Below are 6,975 nucleotides of genomic sequence, written 5' to 3'. Positions count from 1 at the left end.
GAGAGAGAGGAGGCAGGGATAAACGACCTTCGGCTAACAGTGCACATAACTGCACATAAAATAGAGACTTTTTAAAAATCACGAGATGGATTAGATAGAGTTGATTGGCAGTTGGTAGTTATTTCCACCTGCTTCGAGTGTGTCTTCCTGACTACAGAGGCTGCAAAGCTGAAAACAATATTTCAACGAGCTTTCTAGATGAGAATTAGATTTCGCCAGTAGCTGCCCTTGTGTGAGATTTGGTTGGCAGAAGAGAAGCAGTGGCCATGATCCCTTTGACTCACTTCTTTGGCTGCCAGACAAGGGTGTGGAGATTCGGAGTCCGAGATCCAGCTTTGAAGGTGTCAGTAGGTGTAGCCACCCTGGCGGACGCTGGAGTCAGTCGTGGCTTCCTGATTCTGGGTTGTAGCCATTGCTGTGTGTACCTGAATTCACCTGTTGCCATGGCAGCCTCTGGCTCCCCACCTTCCTGATGTCGGCATAGTTGGCAGTTCCTCTGGAGGGTCAGTTCTAGACTCTCCTGGGAGTCATTTCTGGGGGCCCCACCCAGAGCTCACTCCTCCAGCCCTTTCAACAATTTCGTAAGCAGCTGGTTTGTTGTGTTGAATCCGTGGTTCCCCTTCCCTGCACTCAGACACGACCGATGGAAAGAATACTATCAACGACTCTGTGCCAAGAAATGTGAAAACTTAGGTGAATGGATAACTTCCCAGAAAATACAGATTACTAAAATGAACCCACAAATCTGAAAACCTGTATAGACAATAACAATAAAACTGAATAGGTAATCAAAACTGCCGGCTCCCCTCACACCTCATACAAAGGCTCCTAGGCCTCAACATTTTTATGGGCCGGTTTTCCAAGAAAAGATAACCCTTATATATCATGCAAATTGTTTTGGAGACAAGAAAAATAGGGAAAGTTACTCAATTCACTTTGTGAATATTGTATATAACCTTAGTACCAACACTGGATAAGGAAAGGACAAGAAAAGGAAATTAAAGTCCAATCTCAAGAACATAAATGCAAAAATTCTAATTAAATTAGCACATTAAATCCAGTATTGTATTAAAAAATTCATCATGACCATACAGGGTTTATTAGAAAATATATTCAATTAATTCATTATATTACATTAACAGATCTTTTTCTTGGTGCCAATTTTAAATACAGTTGTATTTAAGACATTGCATTTTCCACCTATAATACACTGCTCGTAAAGTGCAATGCTACTTCCTTTCCCTGTGCTCATATTCAATATTCACATATCAAGGATGTCCTATTCTTTTTTTTCTAGTTTTACTGAGATACAATTGATGTGCACCACTGTACGTGTTTCAGGTGTACAGCATTAAGGTTCGATTTATATAATTGTGTCATGAGTATCACAATAAGTTTAGTTAATATCTATCTCATCTACACACCATGAAAAGAAATGAGGAAAATAAAGAAAACAATTTTTCTCCTTGTAATGAGAGCCCTTGGGATTTACTCTCTTCATTGCTTTCCTATATAGGAAAGCTTATGGCAGTGGTAACTATAATCATGCTGTACATTGCATCCCTAGTACTTATTTATCTAACTGGAAGTTTGTACCTTTTGACCACTTTTGTCCAATGCCTCCTCCCCCTATCCCCTGCCTCTGGTCTGATAACCACAAATCTAATCTCTTTTTCTATGAGTTGTTTTTTTTTAAAAAAAAGATTACACGCCTAAGTATTGGATCATCCAGTACTTGTCTTTGTCTGACTTATTTCACTTAGTATAATGCCCTCAGGGTCCATCCATGTTGTCGCAAATGAAGAATGCCCAGTTATTTACTATAGCAGCTCAACTTTAAGGCTACCGTGGAATTTGCTACAGATTTAGGTCCTTCGATGCTTTGTGTGGAACAATGCTCAATCTATGCTCAGGTTGCCTTAATCAACCTCTTCTATGATGGACCCAGGGAAGACACCACCAGATGGAGCAACTCCGCCACCGGGGAAGCCCCCAGGCATTCCTCCTGGCACGCCTCCTGCACTCCGTACAGCTTAGTAATGATGGGGTTTGCAGACTTTCTCCAGCTCTTTCTGCTGATGTTCACATTCTTCCTTCTCAGCAGTCTGGTTCTTATCAAGCCAGTTGATGATTTCATTACACTTGTCAAGGCACTTCTGTTTATCCTCATCATTGATCTTGCCTTGAAGTTTTTCATCTTCAGCAGTTGCTTTCATGTGTTTAGTTGTTGCTGTTTTGTTTTGTTTATTTATTTTCTTTATTTCTTGGCTGCACTGCGTGGTATGCAGGATCTTAGTTCTCCGACCAGGGATTGAACCCATGCCCCCTGCAGTGGAAGCGTGGAGTCTTAACCACTGGACCGCCAGGGAAGTCCCAATAATAGTTGCTTTCACGTTGAATGCACAGGATTCAAGCAAATTCTTGGAAGATACCTTGTCCCATTGCTTATCTTTAGCTTTGTACTTTTAAGCTTCCTGGACCATATGCTCAATGTCTTCCTTACAGAGAAACACCATATGATTTAAGTAGATTCAGAAAAGGCATTTAGCAAGATTCAACACCCATTCATTACATTTCTTGGCAAACAAGGCATCATAAGGGCCTTCTTAGCTTGATAAACCAAAAGCCCACAGCAAATGTCATTCTCAGTGGTTAAACTGTAGAAGCAGTTCCACCAAAGTCAGGAACATGACAAGGACGCCTGTGCTTATTACTAGTATACAGTACTGTGCTAGTGGTCCTAGTCACACAATATTACCAGAGAACCAAGAAACCAGTAGCAGAACTAATAAGGGTATTTGCGAGGTGGCTGAATTCAAGGTCAACATAAAGAAAGCAATAACATTTCTTTGCATGAAAAATAACCAATTAGAACATGTGTGAAAAAATAAGAGGGAGGGAGACACTTATTAGCAAGATTATACATTATTTGCCAGCATTATCCTCGGAGCTGTGGATCTAGTCCAGGTCCTAGTGTAAGCAGGACTCCAGGGGGTCTGTCCTGTTGGCCCTGAGTCCCTAGAACAAGTCCCCTCTCCTGTCCCCAGGGCACATGGAAACCTTTCCCCACTCCATCTCTCACCTTTGTGCACGTGTCCACAGCTTGGTGTCATCTTGTGATTCCCCTCATTTACAGAGCAGAAGGGATATACCTACTGTCGCAAATTGTATTGTTTCATGGCCATTTCAGAATTAATAATTAGATTACATGTGTCAAAAATACCCACTGCTTTAAATTGTAATGGGGTTTCCTTTGGAAGCAGCTGCTACATTTTGCGGATTCCTTTTCTGTGTTCTTTGTCTCTAAAGGATTGGCTTATGTTGGAAGATTTTTAATTTAATTTGGAAGGTTATGATAGTTATCAAAGCCATTCTGAGTCTTCCGTAATGTGTGTCTCAAAAACCCATTGTAGAACTTAGGTTAGTCACAGGTGGTGGAGCCAAATCTCTGTTCCCCAGGCATTTCCTGGGGGGCTGTTTTCTCACCTCTAGCCAGAGGAGAAGGCTCGGGCTGAGCACAACAAAGACCATGTGAATGCTGGAGGCAGCAAGGCAAAGACCACTGATCTCAGGGTCCAACTCCAAAGTGTTATTAACTTGCCTTGATTTTTTAAAAATTTATTTATTCATTTATTTAATTTTTGGCTGCATTGGGTCTTCGTTGCTGCTGCCGGGCTTTCTCTAGTTGTGGCGAGTGGGGGCTACACTTCATTGAGGTGCACGGGCTTCTCATTGCGGTGGCTTCTCTTGTTGCGGAGCATGGGCTCTAGGTGCACGGGCTTCAGTAGTTGTGGCTCGCAGGCTGTAGAGCGCAGGCTCAGTAGTTGTGGCGCACGGGCTTAGTTGCTCTGCGGCATGTGAGATCTTCCCGGACCAGGGCTTGAACCCTTGTCCCCTGCATTGGCAGGTGGATTCTTAACCACTGCACCACCAGGGAAGCCTTCTCGCCTTGATTTTAAAGACAGTGTCTGCCTGTTAGAGTTGTGAGAATTAAATGACGGGAAATGCATGAGTGAACTGTAGACTCTAAAAGGGCCATAGAAATGCAAGGTTTTCTAATATATAGCACAGTCACACGTCTTCTTCAAAATAGATTCTCGGGCTTCCCTGGTGTATCCTTTGCAAATTCCTTTATTGATGCTTTAGAGGAGTGTGAGGAGGGAGCAGGAGAAATACATGTATTTACCCACCAGCTTTATCCCCTCTTTCATTTAGAAAAACGCTTCCATTGGTCTGATGAACATGTTGGTTGAGAAGGACATGTGTCCAGGTATTCAGATATAGATGAGGGCAGTGCCATGGGGAAGCCAAATTGCCCAGCAGCACACTGAGGAGAATTTTGAATTTATGGAGGGAAGGAAGTGTCTGAGACTAGGGAGAAAGTGGAAGGTGTGAGAAGGGTGCAGATGTGACAGAGGTCTAGGGAGACAGACAGGAGCTAAAATGATGCAGGTAAGCCAGCGCACAAGGAAAGAAAGGTAGCTGATGCAAACTTTCCTGTGGGAGGGGCTCGCTGAGGAGCTTTGGAAGACATGCCTGATATCCAATTTTATTTTATTTTTTTTTTATTTTTTTTTTGCGGTACGCAGGCCTCTCCCGTTGCGGAGCACAGGCTCCGGACGCGCAGGCTCAGTGGCCATGGCTCACGGGCCCAGGCGCTCCGCGGCATGTGGGATCTTCCCAGACTGGGGCACGAACCCGTGTCCCCTGCATCGGCAGGCGGACTCTCAACCACTGCACCACCAGGGAAGCCCCCTCCAATTTTAGATTGTGTGCTATGCTGTGATGTTGTGGCAGAGACTGTTTTCTCTCTCTACGTTTATTCTTCCCTATCTTTTTCATGGTTCTTAGCTGGGCATGTTATCACCTGGAATAAAGAGCACATTTCCAAGTTTCCCTTACCAACTCATGGTCATGTGACACAGTTCTGGCTAATAAGATATAATCAGAAGTGTGAGGGCTTCCCCGGTGGCACAGTGGTTAAGAATCCACCTGCAAATGCAGGGGTCACAGGTTTGAGCCCTGGTCCGGGAAGATCCCACATGCTGCGGAGCAACTAAGCCTGTGCGCCACAACTACTGAGCCTGCGCTCTAGAGCCTGTGAGCCACAACTACTGAAGCCCATGCACCTAGAGCCTGTGCTCCGCAACAAGAGAAACCACTGCCATGAGAAGCCCACACACCACAACGAAGAGTAGCCCCTGCTCGCCGCAACTAGAGGAAGCCCGTGCACAGCAACACAGACCCAACGCAGCCAAAAATAAATAAATAAATAAAGTGTGACTAAGTTCAGGCCAATAAATGTAAACTGAACTGTTAGGTTGGAATCCCAAGAGGGATGATTAAAGGAGAGTTCATTCAGCTGGATAAATCTCTTTTTGCCCATCTGCCTTTTGTCTTTCTTCCAGACTGTGATTTGGATGCAATGGCTGGAGCTCCAGCAGTTATCTTGTGTCATGGGGTAACATTGAGGAGGGAACAGAAAGACAGGAGTATAGGTCTAATAGTACCATGAAGCTGCCAGCAGTACCAGCTCTGGACTGCTTACCTCTGGACTTTTTTTTTTTAATGTAAAAGAGAAATACAGTTCTTTGGGTTTCCCCCCCCTGTTTTATTGTAATAACCACTTATCACATGACAAGTAGTGTTCTGAACCCTTGGCTTACATGCTAATCTAATCTTTACACTGCCAACCCTATGAGGTACGTACTATAACTATCTCTGTTTTACAGATGAGCAGTGAGGAACAGAGAGATTGACTTGCCTATAGTCACAGCTAGTAAAGACTAGTGCACTAGGCAGTCTGGGCTTGTAAGCACTATGTTATACTGCATAACTGTGGCCAAACCCAATCCTCATTGATACAGTTGTGCAATGCCACCCAGAATCTGCCACCCACCACAGTCATATATTCTCAGTGAATTTTCAGTATTCCTGGTGAGTGATTTACAAGACGCAAGGCCCACCCACCCCCAGTACCCCCAAGTCACCTGTCCCCTGACACTAATGTGAAGAAAAGAGATCCCGAAGTTTTAGTTTGTGACCAGTAGTGGTGCAAGCAAAGGCCCAAGGAGAAGCAGAGACTGTAGGAAGGAACCAGGTGACCTGGAAGGGCAGGGGGATGTGGGCTGCAGGGGGACCGAGAACAGATTTCCCCAAATATATTAGAGGAAGGTGGCAGAGAAAGATGCTTGTATTCACGCCTAAAAAGCATTTCCAACATTTAGCTTCATTTCCTCAGGACTGCTTCCCAGGCATGGGCTTTGATACATCTTGACTTTATTTGAATCGAATTGATGGAAGAATTCTTTAGCCAATTTCAGATGTTCTATTTGTTATAAATATAGTGATCACCACAGATTCTGCTATATCCCTGGTAGGTAAAATTAGGGGCCAAATTTTAAGATACTAATAAGAGCTTGACACCATAAACCATCTTTATTGATTGAATTAATCAAAAACAAGAGATGTAAAGCATTAAAGAGAGAGATCAGTGTTTGGTAGACATCACTCCTTGGATGAATGTGCAGCTTTCTCAGGAAGCTGTAGTGAGAAATTTAGGCTGTTCCTGTGCTGCTTTCTCTCTCTCATACTTCCAGTACCCAGGTGCGTAAGTTCCAGTCGAAGCTGATTGTAAATAGGCCAACTTCAAGGACACCCTTTGCAAGCTAGCAGGTGCTTGGGGCAGAGTTTGAGCTCATGCTAATTAGTTGCAAGGGGGCTAAGCCAGGTGCCGGTTTGCCCTGGGTTGTCAGGCAGCTCTCAGGGGCTTGTCTCCTGGTCACAGAAGTGAGGAGAGTAGAGGAGGGCAGGCTCCTTGGGGGGCTCCATAAGGAGGCTGAAGGATCTTACACATGCTCTTCTGCTCTGATTTTCCCCCTCATTCTTAATAAAGACACAAAATACGAGGCAAATGGGCCCAGCATTTGGAAAGCAAATCTGACCTGCAGAGCCACATTCTGGCAGAGCTGCCCT

Source organism: Phocoena sinus, chromosome 13 (genome assembly GCF_008692025.1).
Source record: "Phocoena sinus isolate mPhoSin1 chromosome 13, mPhoSin1.pri, whole genome shotgun sequence".
In the NCBI taxonomy this organism is placed as follows: domain Eukaryota; kingdom Metazoa; phylum Chordata; class Mammalia; order Artiodactyla; family Phocoenidae; genus Phocoena; species Phocoena sinus.
The sequence above is the reverse complement of the archived record's forward strand: the minus strand, read 5'-3'. Positions refer to the sequence as shown.